Below are 14,224 nucleotides of genomic sequence, written 5' to 3'. Positions count from 1 at the left end.
TTTTTTAATTTTTCAAAATAATATCAATTAAATCTCTTAGGTTCTTTCCCATGTTTTAATACCCAAAATTAATTTCGAGAGTCTTAAAATGGTGACTCAGAAGTGTACAAGCTTGTTGGGAAGGTAAATTAGTTGAATACAAAGTTTAAGTTGGAAAACAGAGTCTGTTCGCTCGTACAAGGTGTGCTAGCGCCCTCAACAGACTGCCCTTCCCAACGTGTGCGTGCGCACAGTATAAGACCCCTAAATTTTTAGAAGTTAATAAATTATTATGATGTATTATATTTATTTAAGACTATATTTTAGATATTGTTATATAAAAGTTGAGTAAACTCTTATTTATTATTTAGAGTCCTTATAATTGAAAAAAAAATCATGAGTATTTTGTATTCCTTAATTTTAATATATAGATTTTTAACCTTATTTTATAAATAAAGGAGAATTAATTTACTTATCTCTAATTTTTATTAAATTGGCATTTAATTGAAAATAATTTACAGATTGGTAATTAAAAGATATTTTTAAAGATGGATATTTTACATTTAATTTGGTTTTTAATTATTATTTTATCTTTTCATTTATTTTATGAAATTATATTATTACCCTTATCTTTATTAAAATTTCCTAATCTACCCTAAAATCTAATTAATCGACACTCCCTCCACCCCACCCCTCACCCACGGCTCACCCTCACACACACATAGATACCCACAAAAGGAAGAAAGAAAAAGAAAAGAAAAGGGAAGAGGGAAGGGGACCGAAGAAGGAAGCAGATGGGGGAGAAGGAAAGGCGGCACGGTGGGTGTCACTGCCACCGTCGCCGCTGCTGTGAGAGAAAGAGATCCGAGAGAGGGAAAGAAAGAGAAGTCGCGCTGCCATCGGACCTTGGAGGAGGACCGTGCCTCGCCACCACCGCCGCGTTGCTCCGGACCGTCGCCTCGCTAAGCCAACCCGTTCTCTCGCCGTTGTCGTCATCAAAGGACAGAGACGCGCACAGGGGAGGAGCTGTCACTAACTTCGCATCCATTGCCACCAACCACGAGCCAGAGCGGGAAGGAGATATCATCGCCAGCTTTGTCAGATCTCTGGTGCTGAACTCACCTCTGCCATCGCGTCGAATCGCGAACAGAGAACCGCCGCCAAATCTGTCATTGTCGCCAGAACGCGGTGGAAGGGATGGAAGTTGTGCCGTCATTGTTGGGTTCATCGTTACTGCTATTGTGTTATGTCACTGTCACCGCTGAGATGCCCGCTACCGCTATAGCCCCGCTGCCGAAAAACCGCGGCTGCAGCCACCAGAGGACGCCCCTGCAGCTGCCAAATCCCATTCCCCTCCAGTTTGGGTTCTGGCTCTGGTTCATTTATGCTAGGTTTTGTTCTTTCGAGTGTCAAAGCCGCCATTTTCTTGGTAAGTTTTAGCCTTGTTTCAGATTTCTTTCCTCATCCGTTGAAATCCTTATTACCGTAAGAGTCGTCGTTTAAGTCGTATATGTTTAATGATGTTGTCGCAGTGAGTTCTTCCACTGCTGGTTGAGGCGGCCACTGTTGGAGCTTGCCGAAATTAATCGCTGGAGCTGCGGCTGTGTTGTACTTAGTTTCTTGTTGGTACAGTAAGTCGTTCTTGCTCTGAAACTCTTTTAATCGTTGTTCTGTTATATGTGGCTAAGACTTTGCGATACTATTTGCTATTTGATTGAGTTTTGGTTATTTCTTATTACGATTAGAGTAGCTGTGGTTGCTGTAAAAGTGGTTTGGAGTTGAGGATGAGGCTGCCGCATTGTGGGCCGAGAGAAAAATCGAATTTATCTCGTAGCTAAGTTGTAAATGAGGTAGGGTTTTTCTTAAAGTCTATTTTATATTACAGAGTTGTTATAAATAGATATTGACGCAGAAAGATATACTTTTGTGATTATACTTGTCTTGTGAAAGTGATGGTTTGTTAGACTAAATTACTGGTTGCTTGATTGCTTGAGTGAAGTACAGTTGTTGATAAGAAATGGGTTTGAAAAGTTATTTACTTGATTATTATCAAAAGTGGTTTTTCTTGGTTTGGAGTTAAAGCGGTTTGATTTTGAGTCGGTCTGATTTTATAAATGATTTAATACTTGAGCTGGTTTGATTTTAAAAAGAGTTTTATTATTGGAATTGGTCTGATTTGAGAATAATTTTGATATTGGAACTGGTTCAACTCTGGAAAATGGTTGGAGTTTGGAAATGGTTGAGAAAAGGTTTGAGAAATATTTGGATGGGACACGAAAAGGGTGGCAGTGTCCGAGTTTTAGAAGAGATGCTGCCAAAATTTTATAAAATTGGAAGTTTTATTTGAAGTAAGTAATTAAAAAGATTTGTTTTTAAACATTATATGTTTTAAGATTTATTTATTTATCAAAGAAAGAATTATGTTTTGATTTGGGATTGTTAATGGATGGAATGGAACGAAGGATGGTGAGGATTTTCTTTGAAATATGGTTTTTGAATGAAATTGGAAATGAGACTTGGATTGATGAATGATTATGATGTTGAGAATGTTGAGAATGTTGATATACAAACTTTGAATTATTCACATGGCTTATGAATTTGAATTATCTGAGATACGAGGTTCCCTGGATAAAGTACCATGGCTTGCCACCACGTGTACCAGGTTGAAAACTCGATACTCTGTTGACCCTACGACGTAAGTGTGACCGGGCACTATATAAATTCCCGGGAATGTTACCCCCATTGAGCAATATTGATTATTTGAGAAAAAGCTATGCATAGACTCTTGGGGATGCATGTCGGGGGACAGTCTAAGTACAATTCAGACTTGTCGGGTTGGCTGGATAACCGACAGATGAGCCTCATCAGTCATAGGACAGGCATGCATCATATGCATTTGTATGCTTTGCTTGAGTTTGAACTTGTTTTGGTTTGCCTAATTGCTAAACTATTCTTAACTGCTACTTGAACTATTTGCTTTAACTGCTGTCTACTTGTGCTTTCCTTGTCTGTCTTGCCTGTGTTTGTCCTGGCGTGTTACATTTGAGAATGAACTTTGGTGCTGAATTAATGATTGTGTGGTTTGATTGCGTGGTTGGTTTTTGAATGTGGTTTTTCTTATAAGAAAGAAAATGTTTCGGATTTTTGAAAGATTAAACATTGTTTCTTTGAAAAGGTTTTGAACGATTATCTATTGGTTTTTAAAAGATTCATAAGGCAATGATAATCGCTTAGCTTGAAAATAGTTTTCTTGTTAAATATTTTCTTTTGACAACTTTGAAACTCCGTGGTGAGACCGTGTGGTTAGGTTCTCACCCTGCTACAGCTTTACCTTTTCAGGAACCAGATGAAGCATTATGAAGAGTTATACTGCGTTTGGTTTATATGTTGTATTAATTAGATTATTTTCTTCCCTCGCCTTTGTTATTACAAGTTTGTAAGAGGGATAGGAGTTGTATGTTTTATATGTATATTATATTATGAGATATTTTGTAAGGGGTTTTGTATATGAATCTATGCCTGCTTATATTTTTCTTAAGATAAATTATTCATTTCCGGTTTTCAAAGAAATCAGCGATACGGTATTGAGTCACAGGCTCATATTTTAATATTTAGTATATAAAGTAGTCGTAATGCTTCTTGCAACCAGAGTGGCGCAACCGGAAGCGTGACATTCTGGTAGTGAGGGTGTTACACACAGAGCTATGCGTGCGCACAGGTTGTAAAACTCCATTGGTCATGTGCACGCACAGGTTGTGCTAGCGCTCTAAACAAAAAGCCTTCCCCTGTGTGTGCATACGCACAAGGATGTGCGTGCGTACAGGTTCAAAAAATCACAGGGGCATGCGTGCGCACAAGGCTGTGCGTGTGCACATACCAGAAATCACAAAATTCTGCAACATTGCAGAATTTTAGATTTTGACACCAAACTTTCCGCAATCATATCTTCCTCTACCAAAATCAGATTTCCACAAAACTTAAACCATTTTAAAGCTTGTTCAATAATCTTTCATTTGGTATAAAAAGAATTGAATTTCAAGCAAGGTAGCTCAAGAAATGATTCATGGAAGTTCACCAAAAATCCATTTTTTTACCAAATTTCACAAGTACTCAATTTTCCAAATTCTCAACCAGCATCAAACCAAGACAATACCAAATTCCAATTTACATCACAATCTACCCTCTTGGGTAATAATTCACCATTCATACCAATTTTTTCATCACACTTCATCATTCTCAATCTCAATTATTAAATATATAACATTACAAACAATTTTCCACCAACACATTCACCAATCATCATTCTATCACTATCAATCTTCATCATCAAACTCATTCATGCTCGATATTAATGATCAACAATGTTCATTCATACAAATTCATCATACATCATATCTCAACATCATTATTTAACAATATTAACAATATCAATTCATCATACATCATCAACCAACCATATCAATTCAAACCTATCCTATGGGTCACTAGCCTAAGTGTCCAGGAATATTATATAATACATAGAGGAAACCGAAACCATACCTTGGCCGATTCCCAATATGAACCAAAACTCCAATTGAGTACAAGTTAAGCTTTCAACCACAATCCAAGCTACCAATCAACTCCAATCAAGCACCAACAAGCTCCAACAATTTCCAATAATCACAACTTCAAGCTATAACACATAATTTACAATAATTCAACCTAGGACTCATTATAATTGAAATTTCACAAGAGTTCAAGACCACTTACCTTACCTAACAGTTTTGAAAACCAAACCCAACATTAATCAAGGGCTAGAGTGTACCTAAACACCCAAAACACAAGATTTCACTCAAAATCAAAACCCCAAAATTTAAATTTCACAAGGGCATGAAAATGGAAAGAGAATCTAGAGAAACTTACCACAAGACTTAGATAGAAGTAATGGGCTCGTTGAGAGCTTCCCGTAGCCACTGACAGCACGTGAATTGGAGCACCGTAGCTCGAGATATCGCGGATTGAAGTGAGATGTGAATAGTGTTTTAATTGAAACCTCCTCTCTTCTGCAACCTCACTTCAGCTGTGTTTTGTTGTTTATGTGGCTGAAGGGTACATTAATGGACCTATTTATATGTTGGGCTTGGGCCCAACTTGGACTCGGTCCAACCCGTTAGCGTTTTTACCTTGTTTGGTCCAACTTTGGGCCAAACCTTTAAAATTAATGCCCAATTTTTTACTTCTAATATTTTTCTAAAGTTTTTTACTGTTTTCACTTTTTCTCACAAAGTATCGGTCAGACTTGAACCGGTTCAACCGGTTCAATCGGTTTGGCTACCGGTTTGCGGTTTTTCTCAATTTTTCGCCGAAAATACATTTTCTGACGCAAAAAAAACCTACTGAGTCCAAAAATCATATTTAAATCTTTCAATTCTCATTCTAAATTGTCGGATCCTATTTTAGAAAATTTAATTATCTAATTAGGCGGTTAATTAGGCTCGATTCTTACACTCATTAACTCCATTATCAATAATATTATCACAAAGCATTATCAAGTATTAACCAAAACCATTAGAATCATTATTCCAAAATTTAACCTCATAAAACTCACAATAATCACCAATTGTCATCAACATCAAAAATAATACTCATTATCCATCACATCATCATCAATATTCATCAACAACCATCACCAAAATAAATAAGCATGAACAATCATCATCAGTTCAATCCTATCCTATGGTCCACTAGCCTAAGTTTCACGAAATATTACATATTAACTAAAGAAAACCAAAACCATACCTTGGCCGATTCCCAACACGCATAAAAATGATTCCAAATAATCTTCCAAGTCTAAACAAGTCTCCAAACTCAATTGCAATGCTATAATTCTACCAAGTCAACTCCAAATCAACATGTAATTACTCTAATATCATACAATACACCAAATTAACACTAGGGCTTACCAAAACATTAAATCACAAGGGTTTTTGAAGAGACTAACCTTACTCAATAGTATTAGGGGCAAAACCCAACAATACTTCAATGCTAGATCACCTATAAACAACCAAAAATACAAAATCTACTAAAAAATCAAACCTAAAATGCAAAATATGTTAGGGCAAAAAACTGGAGTATGAATTTTGAGTTTTTACCAATTTTATTTTACTAGAAATGACAGACTCGGCGAGAGTTTCGCGTGGCTGCAAATAGTATGCAAATCAGAGCTCCATAGCTCAAGATATGATCAAATGAAGGAGGAGATGAATAGTAACCTTTACTCCCTTCTTCCTCTCTTCGCTTTAGCACCCCTTTCTCTCAAAATGTGCTGAAATAAGCTAAATTGGCTCACTTAATGTGTATTTATATGTTGGGTTTGGGCCCAACATAGACCCGATCCATTGTTCGTTTGGCCTAACTTTGGGCCAAAATCTTTAAGATAGCATCCGATTTTCAATTCTAAATGTGTTCTGAGAGTTTCTACAGTTTTAATTTTTTCCATGCAGTACCAAACAGATTTAAGGCGGTACGCCAGTTATTTTACTGGTACGAATTTTTACGCAATTTTTGGCAGAAAGACACATTTTTCCACTCGGAGAAATCTACTGAATTCAAATATCACCTCAAAAGTTTCAAATTAATATTTCTATATTTTTAAACCTATCTCGGGTAATTCAATTATTATTTTATTTTATTTAAGCGGTTAATTTAATTTCGGTTCTTACACATCCGATTTGAGATCAAACTTAACTTTCGAAATGACTTTCTTCATGCTTGTGAGTTCAAATAAGTGCTTCTCATGTAACTTGGAGCGAAACCTATGTGAATCATAGGAGCCGATTGCCGGTTCTTTGTCTTTTCTTTTCCTTGATGAATCATGAGGCTTTGGTGCCATTGATGAAAGAAAAGTAAAAGCTTGTTCGACAATACTAAGCTTAAAGGTTTTCTTGTCCCAAGCAAAAGAGAATAGAAAATAGATGAAGAACAAAAAAATAGGGCGCAAGAGGGGAAGGGAAGAGAAAAAAAATAAAAAAACAGAGGGAGAGAGAGTGGCGGATAAGTAGAGTGGGCGTGGTTTTGGGGAAGAAAAATAATAAGAGGAAGAATGAATAAGGGAGGGGGAACGGTTTAAGAAAAAAAAGGATAGGGAATTGTTTGTATATGAGTGGGGAAGAGGGTTTGGGGGAATTTATAGAAAGGGGTGGGGAGTTATATGAATAAGGGGAAGTTATGGGGTTAGGTGAGGTGGGTTTATGGGGAAAGGAAGGATTCAGGAGGGATTTGGGGATTGGGGACGTGTCAGGGGTGAGGATCAAGGAAATTTAAATGCAAAATTTGAATTCAAAAGGGGATAGGGTGTTGCAGCGCACTTGGCGTTAAATGCCAGGATGGCGGCATTTAGCGCCACCTTACTCGTAACAACAAATGCGATATTTGTCATACCGGTGCTAAACACCGGGCAACTGGCGCTAAATGCCAGTTTTTTTACCACCTTGGCGCTAAACGCCAACAACCGACACTAGACACAAAGGTGGCAGTGGCTAACTCCCATAGTGTCACACCCTTTGGCGCTAAATGCCACCAGCCAGCGCTAAATGCCAGGGGTCCAGTAAGATTTTCCTCGAAGTTTGTGCACCTGGCACTAAACACCCAGAGGTGGCGCCAAACGCCAGGTGCCCAGTGGCCAACCTTTCCTTGTACGTACTCTTGGCGCTAAACACCGAGACACCAGAATGCAATTCCAACTTCAGAATGTTCCCCTGTTTGTTTCAAGCATCCCTGTTTTTGTTTCCTACAATAGGCATGACTCAAATAGAACCAAAAGTAAAGAAAACTAACAAATAAAAATATAATAAAAGAGAAAAACAATGCAAGGATACTAAGCATTAGGTTTCCTCTCAACAAGCGCTTCTTTAACGTCACTAGCTTGACGATTCAACTCTGCTAAGTAAGCAGGTGAGTGGTCTTTTGTTGGTCAGCATCATTACCAAGATAGTGCTTCAATGTATGGCCATTGACACTGAACCTTCTGTCCGACTATTGTTTCATGATTTCAATATGACCATACAGAGAAACCTTAGTGACCAAAAACAGTCCCGACCACCGGGATTTCAACTTTCCTAGGAATATCTTGAGCCTTGAGTTAAATAGAAAGACTTTCTGGCTCGGCTCTAATATTCTAGTGGTTATCTTTTTATCATGCCACGCCTTTGTCTTCTTCTTATAGAGCTTGGCATTTTCATATACTGTGCTTCAGAATTCATCAAACTCATTGAGTTGGAGGAGCTATTTTTCTCCTAAGGCCTTGGAATCAAAGTTTAGAAGCTTTGTAGCCTAGTAAGCTCTATGCTCCAACTCTACTGGCAAGTGAAAGGCTTTGCCATAGACCAACTGATAAGGAGACATGCCGATAGGTGTCTTCAAAGCTATCCGGTAAGCCCAGAGAGCATCATCAATCTTCCTAGCCCAGTCCTTCCTTGAAGCACTGACAGTCTATTCTAGAATCCATTTCAACTCTCCATTTCTAGAATCCATTTCATTAGTGGTCTTCATATGCAAAGATCCTCCTGCAGAATTATTTAGTGAAAGTCTCGAAGCTGGAGTAATCCCACATAAAAAATTTGCAGTTGTACCCAATCTGCGAACATGTCTGGAGGGCACTTTCTTACCATAGCCTTGTACCTCTTCCAAGTTTCATAAAGAGACTCTCCATCAAGCTGTCTGAAAGTCTAAATATCTGTCCTCAGCTTAGTCAACCTCTAAGGTGAGAAGAATTTGGTTAAGAATTTACTAACCAAATCTGTCCAAGTTGCTATACTTTCCTTGGGTTGTGTCTTAAGCCATTGACTAGCTCGGTCCCTTACAGCAAATCGGAAAAAGCAACAACCTGTAGACATCAGCGGGAGCCCTATTGATCTTGACTGTATTACAAATTCTCAAAAAATTGGAGATGAATAGGTTGGGGTCCTCTTGAGGGCTTCCACTAAACTGACAATTCTACTGGACTAAAGTGATGAGTTGAGACTTCAACTCGAAGTTGTTGGCATGCATGGCCGGTGGTACAATGCTTCCCACACAATTCCTAGGATCAAGGTTAGTATACGATTACAGAGTTCTCCTAACCAATGGGACATTGTTGGAATTGTTGACAACAGCATGCTTGTTGTTGTCTGCCATATTGACTTCAACTTCCTCTTCTGATTTGTCCCTGAGAATTCCTGTAGCTCTCTGAGCTCTGACTTGTGTTCTGTTTCTCCTACAAGTTCTTTTAATTTAAGGATTGTACAGAAGAGGTTATTTATCCCTGTTTTTCTCCATAAACAATTAGAAAACAAAGAAATTTAGGATCCTTAACATCATAGTGAAGCGAATCCCCAGTAAAGCACACAAAAATAAAAGAAAAATAAATAAGAGAATAAAATGGCAAAAATTAAATGAAGATAAGTTAAAAATAAAAACAAAAAAAATCTAATCTAGGTAATCAATCAACTAGTAGTTGTTAAGAGTTTCGAATATCAAACAGCATAAAAGATAGTGAATTGAAGAATGCAAATAACAAATGTGTGAGAAAATAATATGAGAAGAGAGTTAAGGCTTTGGAGATATTTAAATTTTTGGATTAACAATCATTGTCAACTACCTTGATCATGCAAAGATTTAGTTCATGACAAACCCTAAGTGATTGAATTCAAATTCCTTGGCAATTCAATATTTTCTAACCCAACCAACTATCAATCCCTTGATCAATCAATTGTGTTAAAAGGTTAAGTTCAAATTCTGATTTACAAGCCACACAATTCCTAAGAACCCAGAAATAATCTGATTATATGTCATGTATCATATTAAATCCAGATAACTAAAGAATTATGAGAAAAGGAATTTCAAGCTTTAATTCCAGTGATTTAACTTTTCCAAGATTCAAATGAATTCAATTTAGATTAGGATTATTTTCCATATACTCTAATCTGTAGGATGAGGAACGAAATCAATTCTAAAACAGAAATCAATGCATTAATCATGTGTAGAAGAAGAAACAGTATTAACCCACATTAAAGCAAACAGAGCTCTTAACCTTAATAATGGAGGTTTAGTGGCTCATGATGCAGAAAAAATCCTCAAGTGTAAAAAGTGTGTAAAACTGAAAGTGCAGAAGTCCGAAGAGAAGCCCGCAGGGCAAATCTTTGTTCCTTTTTTTTATAGCAAATCCTAATTGATTCAAAAATAATACTAACTAAACCTAATAATATCTTATCTATTGATTTGTTTGAATTTAAAACAATTTGATTTCTTCCGTGTGATTTGGTTGCTTGCGTGGGAACCATTCCAAATTTCGCTGCCAGTGCTAAATGCCGGTGATGTGGCGTTTAGCGCCACCGTCCAAGGAGCTTACACGCAATTCAAAGGTCCCGGCACTAAATGCAGGTTGTGACATATAGTGCCACCTATCTTGAAAAGAAGGGTGAGTTTTAGAGCGCTGGCGCTAAACGTTGGTGATGTGGCGTTTAGCGCCAAAGCGATAGAAAAAATTTGAAATTTTTTTAACGGTCTTTTTAATTCTTGCCACTTCTTTGTTAAATATATATGAAATCAACAAAAAATACAACATAACTCAAATTAGCATATACTAGAATATAATTTACCAAATTCTTCTAACAAATTAATAAATCACCATCTTAATTATATACCAAAGACACTTATGATGTTTATGTATCAGTCTTTACGAATTTACAATACCCATAATTCTTTTTGTTAAATATTTTATTACATAATTTTTAAGAAAAAATAAAAAACAAACTATATTAGTTTAAACATCAAACTAAGGAACCTGTATATATTAGTTAGTGAAAAAATATTAACTTTAAATAATAAAAAAGTATTATTAGGTACTAGGTATATAATATCATATTTTAAATTGCTATGTATTCTTAAAAATTATCGTTGTTTTATTATTTTAATCAATATTATTTTTTTGTAATAATTATTTTTATATTAGGTGATAAATAATATTTTATTATTCTTTATTGATTCTATAATATATAATACAATAATATTGTATATATTGATATATTAAATACATTATTTATTTTAATATAATTCAGTTGATTGTTAATTATAAATTAAATTTTTAAATCTTTGAACCGGTAGTTTTAGCCATTTAATGTCCAATTTAATTTTTAAAACTTTAATTATATGAAATTATGAGAATTGATGAGTTAGTATATTGTTGTTTTAATTTGTGTATTTTTTAAATTTATATTAGATTGTATTTATATATTTTTTTGTGTTTGTTTATAATTTATATATTATTTTTTTATCATTTAGTTATTCTAGTTTACCTACAATTAAATTGATTAAACCTCTAAATTAGTGAATCAATAATTAGAATGATTCGATCATCAATACAATTTTTAGAACTTTAATAGTGATGATGTTTTCTTTGATTTTCTATATATAATTATTTCATCTCGTATCCCACTACAAAAAATTATTAGAATAGCGATCAATTTTAGCAACCGAAAAAATTGGTTACTAATAGTGACTGATTTAGTAATCGATATAGAATTTTTAGGACCAGAAAAAAATTAGTTGCTAAATTATATTCAATGACTGATTTTAGCTACCCACAAAATTGGTCACTGATAGCAACTGAATTAGCCACCGATCAATTTATTTTACAACCAGAATATAGTTGGTCGCTAAATCGGTCACTATTTTTTAATTTAGTGACCGAATTAGCAACCAAAACAAGAGAAGAAATGACTTTAGGATTATTGGTCACAAAATCGGTCGCTATTTTTTATTTTAGTGACCGATTTTGCAACTGATAGAAAAATAGGGTGAAAATTTGTTTGGTCACTAATTCAGTTGCTAAGGCAATGGTGGCTAAATCGGTTGCTAATTGTTAAGATAGTGACTGATTTCAGCGACCAACAAAATCGGTCACTAATAGCAACCGAATTAGCAACCGATAAGTTTATTATACAACCAGAATAAAGTTGGTCACTAAATCGGTTGCTATTTTTTAATTTAGCGACCGAATTAGCAACCAAAACAAGAGAATTAATGTCTTTGGAATTCTTGGTCACAAAATCGGTCGCTATTCTTTTAATTTAGCGACCGATTTTGCAATCGATAGAAAAATAAAATACAAAATTATTTATTCGCTACTTCGGTCGCTAAGACAATGATCACTAAATTGGTCACTAATTTAAATAAAATAATATAATTACAGTGTTACTAGAATACCTCGCAAACCCTAACTCAATTCACCAATACCATTTTCATATTTTGCAAACCATTTTCATATTACTAGATGAATTTTAGTTTTATGTACCTTCATACTTTGTGCTGGATTTCTGTTTTTTCATGCATGCAGTTCAATTTCAATATTTGACACTATATTTAAACTCATATTTGCAATACAATGTATTTATTTTCTTTTTGAATATTAAGTTTTTAATTACTTCTTAGAATGAGTATGTGTTATTTAAAATTTTTCTGTTCTTGTATGACACTTCAATTTATTTAAGATTTTCTTAGACAAGTTACGAAGAATTTATATTATTGTATTTTATTTAAATTACTTCATTTCATTTCATTTTATTTGCTGTCCAGAGCAAACCAATCAAGCTTCCAAGATTGAATTTTCTGAAGAAGAAGAACTCCTTATTGCCATGGTGTATAATCTGGTTGGTGATCGGTTGGTTTCTCTTTTGTCATGAAAGCGTCTGAGGCAATTGGATTAGGTATATTTTGCCCTAAACATGTTGGATTATTAGATAAAGATTTAAGATTGCTTAAATATTTTGTTGTGGTTTGTATTGATTGCAATTTCAAGAGTAGTGGAAAAATTAAAGAGAAAAAATTAGTGTAAAAATTGTTGAATCATACTGATTGTACTTGAATAGAGTATAGTTATGTTATTTATTAATTATTTTTATCTTTAGTTTAGATTGTGGATCATAAATTTGATGTATTTAAAAATTTTTAATATTTTAAATTTTATAGTTTTATGTAGATATTGTGAATGTTTTTGATATTAATTTAAAAAATTGATCTATGTTTGATTCTTTTTATATTTTGTGGAAATATAATTATATATGAAATTAAGTTTTAATAGTGGTAAATGTGAAATTAGTAAAAATTTATAATTATATGAATAGGAACGGTGACCGTTTTAGCAACCAATTTAGTTTTTTAGTTAAAAAATTAGTAACCAATTTAGTGACCGATTTTAGATTTTCAAATTAGGCATTGGCGACTAATTTAACGACCGATTCCATCGGCCACTGATTCAGCAACCGAAAGTTTGGTCGCTATTTAGGGATCGATTTATTTAGCGTCCGATTTAGTAACGGAAAATTTAGTCACTATTTAGCGACCGATTATGTTAGCGATCGATACTATTTGGTGAGGAGTTTGGTAATCTTGTTCAAAAATCGGTTTCTAAAATCGGTCGCTAACAATTAGCGATCGAAGTTAGTTGTTATTTTCTAATTAGCGACCAAAATTTTAGCGATCACCAAAATCGATCCTAATTCGATCGCTATTTCAATAATTTTTTGTAGTGTTCTGGTAATTTTATTTAGTTGAGTCAGCTTATTTTTATCCCATTGTTTGGTACTTATTAGGGTAGAGATTCTAATTTGTATCCAAACTGGTACGTGTTAATGATTATATGGTACAAATAGTTGTTTCTTGACTATGTAATTCCTGCTCGATATATTGCATTTATTGAAAGGTATCATAACAAAAGGAGATTGCAGGAGGAATTTAACGAACATATCTCATTGGTAGTGAGAACTAAGGGTGTGTTTGGTTTACGTTGGTCAAATTAGAGTTTGAATAAAAGTAATTTTATAGAATTGATTTTGGATAAAAGTGAGTTTGTGTCAATATAATTTATGTTTGGCAATTTTTACTAAAATTAATTTTGATAAAATAAATATTGTTTGAATAATATTTGTTAAAATTACTCACTACAACAATATAGATTATTTTTTAGGGTTATAATGTGTAAAAGAAAATTAAAATTTGTTAAAAAACAAATTTTGACACTATTTTAACTATAAAAATATGTTAATAAAAGTTTTGTCAAAAATAGTATTTTTAACATATAAGTGATTGTGAAAAAAATTTAAATCTTATTTTGATAAATATTGGCTGTCAAAAATAATTTGTTAGAAAATTTTGAGAACATATTTTCTGTGATACTTATTAATTGTCAAATATACTATTTATTTTGATACTTATTGACTATAAAATATTC

General features: G+C 34.1%; 1 long non-coding RNA gene across 1 annotated transcript; it reads left to right on the top strand.

Moving 5' to 3' along the window:
• The first annotated feature begins 683 nt into the window (after positions 1–683).
• On the top strand, positions 684–3,537 carry LOC130946384 (uncharacterized). Its single transcript, XR_009072268.1, has 4 exons — positions 684–1,408; positions 1,512–1,610; positions 1,725–1,829; positions 3,319–3,537. It is a non-coding gene; the product is annotated as an uncharacterized LOC130946384 (long non-coding RNA).
• The last annotated feature ends 10,687 nt before the right edge of the window (positions 3,538–14,224 follow it).

The sequence above is a fragment of the Arachis stenosperma genome, chromosome 8, assembly GCF_014773155.1.
Source record: "Arachis stenosperma cultivar V10309 chromosome 8, arast.V10309.gnm1.PFL2, whole genome shotgun sequence".
In the NCBI taxonomy this organism is placed as follows: domain Eukaryota; kingdom Viridiplantae; phylum Streptophyta; class Magnoliopsida; order Fabales; family Fabaceae; genus Arachis; species Arachis stenosperma.
This window is presented reverse-complemented; position numbering and strand designations above follow the sequence as displayed.